A 13,399-nucleotide genomic window follows, 5' to 3' on the forward strand; every position below is an offset into this window, starting at 1 on the left:
CTCATTGTGGGCACTACTGGAATGCAACTAACAAAAAATAATAACACAAATTTGAATAGAACACCACAACATTTGTAAGGTCAAATGTTTAGCTTCTGACCGCATGTGTTAAAAGGATTATGTCTGAAAAACTTGGTGCATGCCTGTTTTGCAGCAATTTATGTAAGCATAGGAGTCAGCTGGGACCCAATCTGCATATGCAGATGTGGGTTTGGTGCATGCCAGAGGGGTGACTGCTCAATTTTGCAATCCATTGATTGTGGTGTAGGTACTCCCTGTATTACCACATTGTCTCCTTTTTTCCTCTTTTCTCTCCCATTCGCTTTACTCCCAAAAAGATTCAATTTATGTCAGAGGACAGACTGAGCTGTACAACCTGAGTGACTCTCCTACTCCCTGAGCTCCAACCCACGTCCATTAACCTGGGTTAACTGAGTCTGCATTAAAGGAAACACAAGGCAATTTGAGCTTCTCTAGTAACCCCCTAGCATTAAATAGATAGGAGCTTAGATGTAAACCAGGGAGCACATAACTTGTTTCCTCATAGTCATTTGGGAATTGTATCAGGTGGAGAAATGAATGCTTTTCCTGTAGTCAGCACAGGAACTTCGGTTTTTTGTTTATTAAAGACTTGTGATTGTTACCATTAGGCAGCGGACTCTAAAAGCTGAACAATAAACACATCCGAGAAAAGCTCCTATTCGTTTTTATCTTGGACCCCATGGGTCCCGTTGGTCTCATGCACAGCTTATAAAGTCTTTTGAGCAAAGGTTTAAATAATATCAGCATTTTAAGGAAAACCAAAAGCCTCCATTTGTGTATGAAACTGATTTCACGCACACAAAATGGACAACGTAACAGCCTTTCAATGAGGGCCCTGTAGAGAATTACCACCATTAAAGCAATTATCTCCACATGAACTACATATTAGTGGGTCCTCTGTTCTACTTAAAGTTACACTAATTTAACTCTCCTTTGATGCAGAGATCACCATGCTAAACAAAAAAGTTTACAGTAGTTTTCCAGAAGAAAGCATACAACAATTCTCTTACAAACCTCATCACTCACACTGTCACATCAACAGCAATACATGCAGTCTTAAGACTTAAATTCAGAATAATAACTGTGTATCATATTGATGGGGAAGGAAGAAAAAAGATTCCTTATTTATAACAGCTAGCTACTATGTCCTTTTAAAAATATCCCTTTTGTTACCCAAAATACCAGGGCATAAACAGGGAGAAGCTGAGTTTATGGACTCTGTTACATAGATAGAGAGAGATGACCATTGACTCTAGAAGTCAACAGGAGAATGACTGTAGAAATACAGAACACAACGTGTAGTAAGAGCCAACAGAGGAGGATCAGGCTTTACTGTAACTGATGCACCTTTCCAGTGAGAAATGGATACAATGCAAGAGAAGAAAGGTTTTAGAATATTTCTTCTCTTAATGCATAGCAATGAGGCCATGCTTTGGCCATGATTTAAAGCCATGATTTAAAGCTTTGTGATAAAGGACTTGATTCCACACCCGCTGAAGTCAATTAAAAGACTCCTACTGACTTCACCGGCATTGGAACAGGTCCAGAGTTAGGCACCTAAATACAAGTGTTCTGATGTACAGAGAGGCTGAGCACATTCAACTCTGAATGAAGTAATTTTGAGCTGGGATGTCCACGCTCTCCGAAAAACAGGTCACTTTTTTTTTTTTTTTTTTTTACAATGTGCCATATTTTAGGCACCCGAGTGTGAACTCTTAATCCTGAAGGTTGTGACAAGATATTTGATTCAGAGTTGTACAATCATGTGGCTTCTACTGAACAAGAACTTAGATAAATTTTGACCAAAATACTGATATTCATCTGCAGCCAAATAACATTTGCCCAGCATGGGTTGGGGGAAGAGATGACAAGAAAAGGAGGCTCCATTCCACCTTCTAGTTCCCCCATACCCTTTTGGACATTCAGCTACTGCTCCCTTTCCTTTTCAACAGGCCCTTACCCCTTTTTTTTCATTCTTTTACTTCTATTCCTCTCTCACTCGCCTTCCCAATATCAAATCCCCTTCTTCTCACGAAGAAAGTCAGTAACTGCAGTTCTTGCGATCTGCATGTGAATAACACACTGGTCAGTAGTCCCCATGGCACTCTATCCACAGAAGATGTGAATGTGTTACAGCCCCAGCTACAGAATGTGCTTCTTGACTCAAGCTGGCGAGCTTCATGCTTTTAGCTCTTCTGCTCCCCAGTGCTGGCTGGGGGTGGCTACAGAACTTGGACCATCCCTTAGTCTGTTCTTTAAAAGTTTCATTTTGATACTATCAACAAACTTTGTTTAAGAGAGACAGATATGAATCTGAGCTTGCAGATGTAGATCTTCACCTGCTAGACCAATAGTAAAAGTAGAAGCACAATCAGATTAAATTATATATATATATATATAACACCTTTCTAGAGGACAGCAGTCCACTATTTTTTATTACTATTATTATTAGTATGCAAAACAAGCCAAACTTTCATTTAAAACAAGTAACGCTGTTCAGACTAGATTTCATTACCCATTTAATTCTTATTGGGCTGGGTGAAATTTTCAGACAGCTCGTGGTGGTCAAATGGAGATGTCCTATTTGTCCTGCCTTTTTCATAATGTGGGATGACAACAGCAAGTTATGTATAATATAATAGGAAAAGAAGTACTAGACTAATTTCTGCGCACAGTTACACCACAGTAAGTCCGGAGTCACTCCAATGACTTAACGACTGGTGAGTGAGGGCAGACTTTGGTCCACTGTACCTGATATGTTCTGTTTTGTCAGATTATGCCTAATCACTGTTACTAGTTAGTATTACTAAAATTCTGCAGTAATAAACAAATATTTATAATACACATGACTATTGTTTATTGCTCTAGTCTTCTATTTTGACTTCAGAGGAATAGCACTAATTTAGTGTTCAGTCAAATGCTCTCACATTCATTCTAACAGAACTTCCCCAACTGTAACTACATGGAAAGCTAATAGGCCTTGCTGCAGAGAGATCTGAGCTATGCTACATTTAGAGGTGCATTTGTTTGTTTTAGGTCAGTGCTGAGCTTTATTGCCCAGGGAGGGAACAGGCTAGAGGTATAAAGTGCTAGGCCAGCAGTTCTCCACTGTTAAGACCTTATATACAACATCTAATTGGCATATTTTGTTCAATTTAGTTACACCGGATTCCTAGTCTCAGATTAAATTTTTTTATTAAAGCTAATGTTAAAAAAATTATATAATACATAGGTTGAGAAAAGAGTGTTTGTACATCTGGGCATAGTGCTTAGATTATCCATAAATACAAAGTTTGTTTTAAAAAGTCATATGATACATATAGTACATAATCAGCAATAACCCAAATTTAGGTGAATAAATTTAACAATACAGTTTAGATATTAGAGTCTAAGTACTCGGGTACATCACTCATGAAAAGTTGTACAGAGAGTTGGTTGTGGGAAGCAAAATATATCAATGAGTAAAGATTGTCCCTCAGTAACTGAGCATTTCGGGTAAATTGTCCATTTAGAAAATACAATCCATGAGGAAAGTTACTTTGGTTACTTTCCTGACTGCGCTTCTCATTGGCAGTCCAGCTATTCCCTCCTGCTATTGCCGATGTCTGGTGATGTGTTCCATGTAGATGTCCCTCCACCATCTGATGACGTCAGACGCCATGAGTTGCTGCATCAGCCGAGCATAGTATTGACCGATTCCGCATTCTCTCAACACTCACTCGTAACTGGGGTCCCATGCGCCCAAGGCTCTGACAATCAGCGCGTGTGTCTGAACCTGGTAACCCTTAGCTCTCAAGGTTTTGGCAAGAGGGGAGTATTTCTCCTCCTTTTGAGCTTGGGCATTGCGGAAAGCCAGGGTCCTATTCTCGAAGGGCACTGTGACATTCACCATGATGATCTTCTTCTGGTCCTTGTTGGTGATGACGCTGTCCAATCGCAGTTGGCTGTTGGTTCCGGGGATGGTGGAGTTCACGGCAACCTTCCCTATGGGTGGCAGGATGGCTCTGACCAGGCGATCTTGGATGGCATTGTGTTGCAGCTGCCAGGCTCTGGAATGGGGCTTGCAGCTACACAGGCAGCATATCTTTAATATTAATAGAATATTTTACTAATGGAGAAGGGATAATGCAACTAGCAAACTAGGAATCACAATACTGAAAAAGTAGAAAGAGGCCATAAAACATAAAATGAATTTAAAAAGTCTTCCTCCACAATCAGGTGTCTGCAACACATATCAGGTTCCAGATCTTATAAACAAGGCTTCTGAAAATGTTGCTCCAACTTATTTCTTGCATCAGATGCATTTTATACGCAAAAGACAGTGTGATTGTAATACAAGTGGAGAGTCTTCCTATTTCTGTAGATTCATGCCAAACACATACAGATTACAAGTAGGTGAATGATTTAAGAACTGAAGGATTTTATTTTAGTTCTGTGAGATGTTCAAAAAACAGACTAAATCATTATATGTTTTAGTATTAATAAGCAGATACATTCTGTCAACGATGGAATGGACACTGACGGTACTTACACTTACATAGCAACCTGCATCTTGAAGGATCACATAAGCAGCTCTAGAGATACTAATTTTATTTTGAATTTGTAAGTAGAAAATGAGATTAATAAATCAGTACGGAGACCTGGGTCACCATTGTACCTGGGCAAACTGCAGGATACATGTTTATTGCTGTTTGCAAAATATCAATGAACAGATATGGATTCTATGTAGCTGTTCAGCAAACCATGTATGTGAACATATTTCAATCTCTGAATTGTACGTAAACATTCACCTTGTATATGTATTTTAAATATTCATTGTGTGTCACTGGTCAATTAAGTCATATGGTATTGTTTATGCTCTGCAATTTCATGACTGAAATGTTATAAACTGGGGGCAAGCATCTTTCAGACAAATAGGCTATGCCCTTGTTTGTAGGTGATTAGAAGATCTGGCACAAAGAACAGCCATTACCTAAGAGTTATTGTAATAAAATCTATCCCTATAAAAGTTCATGGAAAGGTGAATAGAAAGGGGTGTGAACATGGCTGACTTGAAAAACGTTTTGGACTCCAAAAAGATATCCCAATATTCACACACAGCCTTACTCAACCTGTAAATACTAGGAAACAGTTCAGCTATTTTATCTACATCATTTCAGTTTTGCTTTTGGAAGAACAGTATTGAAAAGTTAAGCTTACGAACAATAAGCCATATTATGAGCAATGCAAAGCAACTGCACTAACTCATTAACTTACTGGACCCTAACGTGCTGCAGCTGGGAGGCAGGATTTCTTAACAAGTCCAATATTCAGCACTACTGCACAAGTAGTTGGCCTCAGGAAATCCCCATTCCTGCTGCCAAAACAACTATTTGTAGAATGTAATCAGCTAATTGCGAAAGGTCCACATGCTAAATATAGGCACTTAAAAGAAAATGGTACCCTTTTGGCTCAGCCTAGCATTCTGAAAGTACTCATGGAGAAAAGCATGGCATTGAATTAATTCTCATCTATGTTTTTACAAATTATGAGGATCTCTAAGGTGCGCTATTGGGTGCCAACTCCTTTTGAGTAGTGTTGGTGGGATAGGCCAGGGGTCACAAAAATGCTACAGCTGTGGCGGTCTTTGAAACAACAAAAAGAAATTCCACCTCCTTTGGGTTTTATTCCTCATTTTCTTTTAGTGTCACAGGTGACACAAAAAAAGCCCAAGCCACTGGAGTCCTTTAAAACAAGGAAAGAAACTTCCTCTACTTTGGATCTTAGGCTTGGTCTACACTGAAAAGTTATATTGGCAGCTACCTTGGTAAGGGTTATGAATAAGACCCTACTCCTGACTGAAACAGCTATGCCAACAAAACCCACAGTGTAGATGCAGCTATGTCAATGGAAGAGTGCTCCACAGTAAATAAAACAATAACAATGCTCTCATAACCCAACACCTCTGAAAACCTTAATAAAAATAAAACCAATAGTTCCTATGAGACAACATGGCCCAAAGCAAATCCTAATAGCAGGGTAATGTGTATAATACAAAAAAATCAATCATATACCAATCCTTTGGAACACAGACCATCCCCAACCTAAACACAGTCCCAACCAAACCCCTAAAAATAAACCACCAACTCACAAACATAATGGGTGAGATTTGTAATGCTGGCCTAACTCTCCTCCCATAAAGTTAATGGGGAGTTTTACTTTCAATTGGAGCAGAGTTAAGCCAATGTTCTTAGGACATTTGAAACTCCCACCTGAAATACTTTCAGGATGCCATATTTTGTCACTTGCCTATTTAGTGGGAGAAAACAGTTTCCTTGAAGAAGGCTTTACCTCTTTTTCTCTCATAATTATATCATGGTTGCCCCACTATTCCAATCCTATCAATCTCAAATACCAAGATATGGTGTTAGGCAGTACACAGAACATTGAATCAAATGCTTACCCCTTGCCTACTGAGCAACATGAGAATCAATTTTCAGTGGCAAAAATGGACACATGGCATATTACATATTGACCGAATTATACATGAAGGACTGGAACCTTCAGACCTTACTGGATATTATTGGGTAGAACAACTATGGGCCATGATAGCTTGGTGTAATGGAGAATATCAATAAACACTGGATAGACATGGAGTCAAAAGCCTTCTCAACTCTATAAGGTCAAGAATCTTTATAATAAAAGAGCCGAGATCTGCTGAAAAAGTCTCCCTTCCCATCCAGCTGTTTCCTTTTCCTTAAGAATCTGTGACGAAACGAGGTTCTTATTCTATAATCTGATCCATACGGAAAGACCCCTTTAAAACATTGGGAATTTAAATCAGTTTTGAGAAGAGACCAGAAAATAACCCAAACTTTTGCACTTGCCAAGAACTTCAATTTTTATGAAATTTCAGCTTTCGCAGAAAAAATTTTCCCAAATGAAAAATGGTAGGTTGACAGAGCTCTCATGGTTAGAAGATGCTGTGGAGGATGGGATTTTAGGCCAAACAGAGGCACTTAAATTTATATTCAGGCAGCCTGATTCATCCCCAGCTCCTACTGACCGTAAATTGAAAATGTTAACTTTAGTTTATTGTGTCATGGGACAGTTAATTAGACATGCAACTGTTTAGAATGTACATTGGTCCAGTTTAGATTTGCTTAGTAATGTCTTTAAATTGAAAACTTCTGCTGATCTCTGCAGGGCCGCAGAACAGTTTTCCCCCATGTTAAAACATGAAATAATCTTGGATTTGTAGTGGCTGATCTGGCTGTTAATATGGATTTTGGTTAGTATTAATCACTTCCGGAGGCTTTTGAAAATGCATATGGATCGATGAGATGGTGAAATGTAGATTGACACTTTTGGTGGTCATTCTTATAACAATGCTTTAAAAATGTGAAGAACAAGCCACTTTCAGGTTCTTTGATACAATAGTAACTCGACATTGGGAGGCTCTGTGATGAGGATCCAATGTTAGTATATAACCTGATGAGTCAGATTTGAAGAAAGGGAGGTCAGGAATCTGCCTGCAAAAACGTGTGTGCAATTACTGTAATAGCACGCACAAATGTAGTTAGATCCTAAACAGCCATTGGAATGTGCAATCATCCAATTGAGTTCAGAAATTCAGGTGTTAATGTGAACCTCAGAGTTTGCTTTTTGAAAACGTTGACATACTCATACTGTATTACCATGAGTTAAATAATCAAGTTAAAAATAAAGACGCAAGCATCTCTTTTTAAAAATTATGTCTGGTTTAATTATACTATATGTGACATTGCACCCCATAATGCTTTTTAGAAATATGATTATGAGTGTAAATATGACATAACTGGAATATGTTTTATGCTAGATATGCCATGTAACATATCTTTGCAAAGGCTATGATCTACTGAATATATTCATCCTATTTGTATGCATATATCGTTATATCTGAAGCTATGAATATTGGCTATGCATTTGTTTGATTCTAGGTAGCCTCAGTGAAGCATTTGGTCAGCTTCTTGAGAAAGGACTATTTTCAGTAAGTGCCCAATCAAGAAACATTTAACTGGGTTTTGGGACACGCCAATCCACATCTGAGCTTTCCTGGGAACATTCAAACTAACATGTAAACAATGGAGTCGGCCGGCAAAAAGCGGAATCATTCATAGACATGTGACTTGCCCAGGTGGCTATAGACTCCATCTTGTTGCTGTGATTTTGCACAGGAGAACAAAAGGGTTTCTGCCCACAAGAGAAAGAATATAAAAGGCCCTGGAAACCCCTCCATTTTGTCTTCAGCTGGCTCAGAAGATAACCTCTCCACACCAAAGAGATGCCTGAAAGAAACTGGAACAAAGGACAGTAACTACGGGGGGGAAGAGGGGGGAGGAGAGTGATTGCTGGACTTAGACTAGGAGGGAGTCTAGTCTGTGAAAGAAGCTTATTAGAACATCTCTGAGGGTGAGATTTGCCTGCATTTCGTTTCCTACTGTATTAGGCTTAGACTTGCGTGTTTTTGTTTAATTTTGCTTGGTAATTTACTTTGTTCTGTCTGTTATTACTTGGAACCACTTAAATCCTACTTTTTAGATTTAATAAAATCACTATTTACTTATTAATTAACCCAGAGCAAGTAAGTAATACCTGGGGGAGCAAACAGCTGTGCACATCTCTCTATCAGTGTTATAGAGGGTGAACAATTTATGAGTTTACCCTGTATAAGCTTTATACAGAATAAAACAGATTTATTTGGGGTTTGGATCCCATTGGGAACTGGATGTCTGGGTGCTAGAGACAGGAGCACTTCTTAAGCTGTTTTCAGTTAAGTCTGCAGCTTGTGGGGGACGTAGTTGAGACCTGGGTCTGTGTTTGTAGCAGGCTAGCATGTCTGGCTCAACAAGACTGGGTACTGAAGTCCCAAGCTGCCAGGGAGAACGGGCTCAGAGGTAGTCTCAGCACATCAGGTGGCAGTCCCAAGTGGGTTTCTGTGATCCAACCCATCACACTATATCTTATTCTTTGAGATCAGTCATTCATTCTGAGACATACTTGTTGAAACACACTTGAGTAAACACACTTGTATTTTTTTTGGCTTAACATCCCTACAGAACGCATAGCAATTCTTTTACTGCTATGGCAACAATTTACCTCGCTCCCTAGAGGGACTGCATAGTTGACCGACCTTATGACCTTCCTGTAGTCTGGAACCCACACTAGCTAATGTGCTATGGTATCAAGACTTAGCAAAATGAGAGAGAAAGAGAGACTACAAGAGAGCACTCTGTCACTTTAAAACAACTCAACAGCAAATTTGTCTTTTATCAAAAATATTGCCAGTTGGCAACAGATCAATTTATAGTTATTTTAGCTTTCTTTTAAGAACGGGCACCAATTTTCATAAAGTAGGTGGGTAGATAAAACATCAATTCAATTTCAGCCCTGAATTTTAAAGGAAAATGGAGGCTAGGTGAAACAGATACCAGCCCTTATCACACAGATCCACCACAAAGAAAGCAGGTTAGCACGATTGGCATTTGTGTTCATGAGGATAGAGCTACTACATCTATTCTTATTCAAACAAAGGGATATAGCCCCCTGGTCAGGGATCTATCTAATCTATGGACTTACCTACTTACCTAGATTGTTATACTGTATCCATCATTATATTAACTGTGCACCAGGAATGGTGACAAGGACCCTGACAGTTTACCAATATTTGAGGCATCATCTCTAACTCTTTGGTCTTCAGTTTTCAGTACTTTAGTTGTGATCATTGGTAGCCAAAAATATCAAGTAATTAAGAAGTTACTGTGCCACATCACATGCCTGCTTTTTCCTACCAAACATCCTGGTCTACCATGGATGCTTTACTGTCATGGACGCTTTACTGTCTGCAGCTTCTGTATTTACCATTGGCTAATGTAAGATGTAATAGCTATTCCAAATGATTTCCCCCCATTGCAATCCACATTTTATTCACATTTTGTGAATTAAAGTCTGGAAGCTGTATAGCAAAATTTGAAAGGGGATGATCCTGAATGCATCTTTTTGAAATAAAAATAACAGGCTGTAAATGCCACTTTAGAAAAAAATGACTGCTATTAAAGTATTCTTCACAAACAAAATCCCAAGAGATTAAGCTACCGCTGTCTGCACATCTGTTGAGCAAAACAGTAGCATGCAAAGGTTATACATTAAAATACAAGTAGTATGTACAAACCTTGCATTTTGCTCAAGAACATAATTATAAAACACCTGATCACACACAGATCTTCTTTCTAATTTTGTAGCAACCATTTAAATAAATACAAGATGTCAAACATTAGTCCCCAGTTTAGAGGAAGGGGAAGGCTTCAGTTCTACCCAAGTTAATTGAGGCTAGAATCATTCCAGCAACATCTATGGTAATTTCACATTGGTGCACTTCAATTAAGGAATAATAAGAGTGCAAGTAATTTATGCTCATAGATTAGATGTCGTCCGTGAAAAAAATTACCGATTGACTGAAAGAAGGTCTCTGGAATACTTGCAGAGCAAAGTAGTAGGAGTCTCAGTTTTGGGGCCCCCTCTCTGACTGAACCCAGCATCCTGATCCTATTCAAAAACATGGTCACAATAGCCACACTGACATTTTAAATCATAAGAAATGCTTTTTTTACACCCACCATGTGTCAATTTTTTGACTTCATTCAAACGGCACCTAATAGAGCTTCATTAACCAGTGACCGCAAAGAACCTTGAGCTCATTTTCTAGTTGCTTAAAGGTTTCAAACGTTTATTAATTTCATTCAATTGCTGACAAAGGGATGCATTTTTGCCATTATTATTTTTTAGTTAAAGAATGCTGTAATAAAGTTTAAAGTATACCCTGCTGATGAGACCCTGGTGTCACCTAAGTGCATGTAGGTAACTAACTTCCCATTATGCTAATGTATAAAACCATACACTCTACTGAGTGGAGACTAGAGCCCTAATAAATGTTTTCTAAAACAATGAGATAATTTCCATTAACATCAGGAAAAATCATTTATTTTTATGCTGTTTCTGATACTTCCACTGCCCAGATGAGTCCTAGGGTAGATTTGTTGATTTGCAGCCATCTTCCCTTGTGTATTTCACTCTTCCTATTAGTGTCAAGGGCATTGCCAATCCTCAATTTTAAAAAAGGCACATGCAATGTTTTGATATCATCACTTGGCTGTTTAGTGGATGGGTGAGAGTCTCAGCTGGTGTGCACCAAAGTACCTTTAGTGGAGTAATGAAGTCACACCAATTTACACCAGAAGAGGAACTCCATATGTTTCTGACCTCTGTGGACAGCAAAAGGTCATGTGTGCTGCAGTTGCAAGTGATGTTCATAATCATTGTAGCAACTGTAGTTGTGGTGACAATTCATAAAATAAATTATATTTTATGAATAGCAGAGCATAATTGATGCTTAAGACAACTGTCCGTCCATGTGATGACCAGAGGCTGAAGTACATGATGGATGCAGACTTTCAAAAAGAAACCTATGTATATACTTGAGCTAATGTGAAGTACTGAAACTGGTCTTTTTTTCTGGACAGATCTGTCCACATAAAAGTTTTATGCTCCTGTGACACATAAAATGAAAGTGACGTACGGAAGTGTTTAGTGTTGTGCTGTACAGCTGAATGGCAGATTTTGCCTTCAGTGTCAGGATATTATTTCAAAGTTGCTCTGTTTTGTAAACTCCGTTTGCTCAGTGCTGACTGATCAGAGAGCATCATTGGTTCAGAAAAGCATCAGATGATATGCCTAGCCTGCCCCTTCCTCTTTCCACCAGAAGAACAAAGAGGCAGATAAAGCATTACAGGGAGGAAATTCAAAAGGTATAAAACAAAAAATATGTATATTTTTTGTAAGTCAATGCTTCATGGATTCTTTAGGTATTTTAGAAACCAACACTACATATAAAACCTACCCTACAATTATATTTGAAATAACACATATGGAAAAAAACATAATTGCCTGATCTTTGAGTAGGAGGACTAAGTTTTTCACATTCTTCCGTTGTTCACAACCAGACTAAATGAGACATCTTAAAGCTAAAAAACACCCATCAGCAGCAGAAGCTAAATTGTAACCATTCTACTGTCACCAAAAAGAATAAGAAAGGGAGGTCTCGGGAAGCAAATTCTTAGCACAAAACAAACACTGAATTTACATAAAATTGCCAACTATAACAAAAAGCTGTCACAGGAAGACAAGAATGTTTTTTTCAATTTACTGAGAAATCTTATGGCAAAGAGTAACCTCTCTCCTCCCTGCTCCCCACACCTCCTGGCCTTTGATCTAGAAGTATTCCAGTGAAACTCTGGTATCTTGTGCCTTCAGGAGGACATATCTAGTAGGCCCCACAGGGGTCAGCCCTGGGTCTGGTACTATTCCACATTTTAATTAATGACTTGGATAATGGAATGGAGAGTATAGTGTGACAAAGTTCCTCCTCTGCCTTGGTGGGTCCTGCACTTATTGGCGGATTTTCTCACCTCAGAGGTTCACGGCAGCCCTCAGTTTGGCCACTTTCGTGGCTCAAATCTGCCATTCACTCAGTTTCACTCATCACTGGCCAGCATGGGGAAAGGAAGAAGAACAATCCCCACAGTCTCTGCTGAGCCACCTAGTGGATCAGGGAACAGGCCAGAGACCTTCCCCTCTGGTGGAACCCACAGTCCAGTTCAACTCCTCCAGTACCAAGTAGGGATGGAGGGATGGGGGGAACCCAGGCCCACCCTCTACTCTGGGTTCCAGCCCAGGGCCCTGTGGATTGCAGCTGTCTACAGTGGCTGCTGTAACAGTTGCATGACAGCTACAACTCTCTGGGCCACTTCCCCATGGCCTCCTCCCAACACCTTCTTTATTCTCACCACAGGACCTTCCTCCTGATGTCTGATAATGCTTGTTCTTCTCAGTCTTCCAGTAGTACACCTTCTCACTCTCAGCTTCTTGCACCTCTTGCTCCCAGCTCCTTGCACACACTGAAGTGAGTTCCTTTTTAAACCCAGGTGCCCTGATTAGCCTGCCTCTATTGATTCTAGCAACTTCTTGATTGGCTGCAGGTGTTCTAATCAGCCTGTCTGCCTTAATTTGTTTCCAGAAAGTTCCTGATTGTTCTGGAATCTTCCCTGTTAACTTACCCAGGGAAAAGGGATCTACTTAACCTGGGGCTAATATATCTGCCTTCTATCACTCTCCTGTAGCCATCTGGCCTGACCCTGTCACAATACTTATAAAATTTGCAGATGATACTAAGATGGGAGGGGTTGCAAGCACTTTAGCGGACAGGATGAGAATTCACAAGGACCTTGACAAATTGGAGAATTGCTCTGAAATCAGTAAGATGAAATACAATAAAGAGAAGTGC

The 13,399-nt window shown here is 39.4% G+C and overlaps 1 protein-coding gene across 22 annotated transcripts in view; it reads right to left on the reverse strand.

Annotated features, from left to right (window-relative positions):
* NLGN1 (neuroligin 1) overlaps positions 1-13,399 on the reverse strand; it is a 563,945-nt gene that overhangs the window by 10,595 nt on the left and 539,951 nt on the right. The gene's annotated exons all lie outside the window — the stretch shown is intronic.

Source organism: Chelonia mydas, chromosome 9 (genome assembly GCF_015237465.2).
Source record: "Chelonia mydas isolate rCheMyd1 chromosome 9, rCheMyd1.pri.v2, whole genome shotgun sequence".
NCBI classification, from domain to species: domain Eukaryota; kingdom Metazoa; phylum Chordata; order Testudines; family Cheloniidae; genus Chelonia; species Chelonia mydas.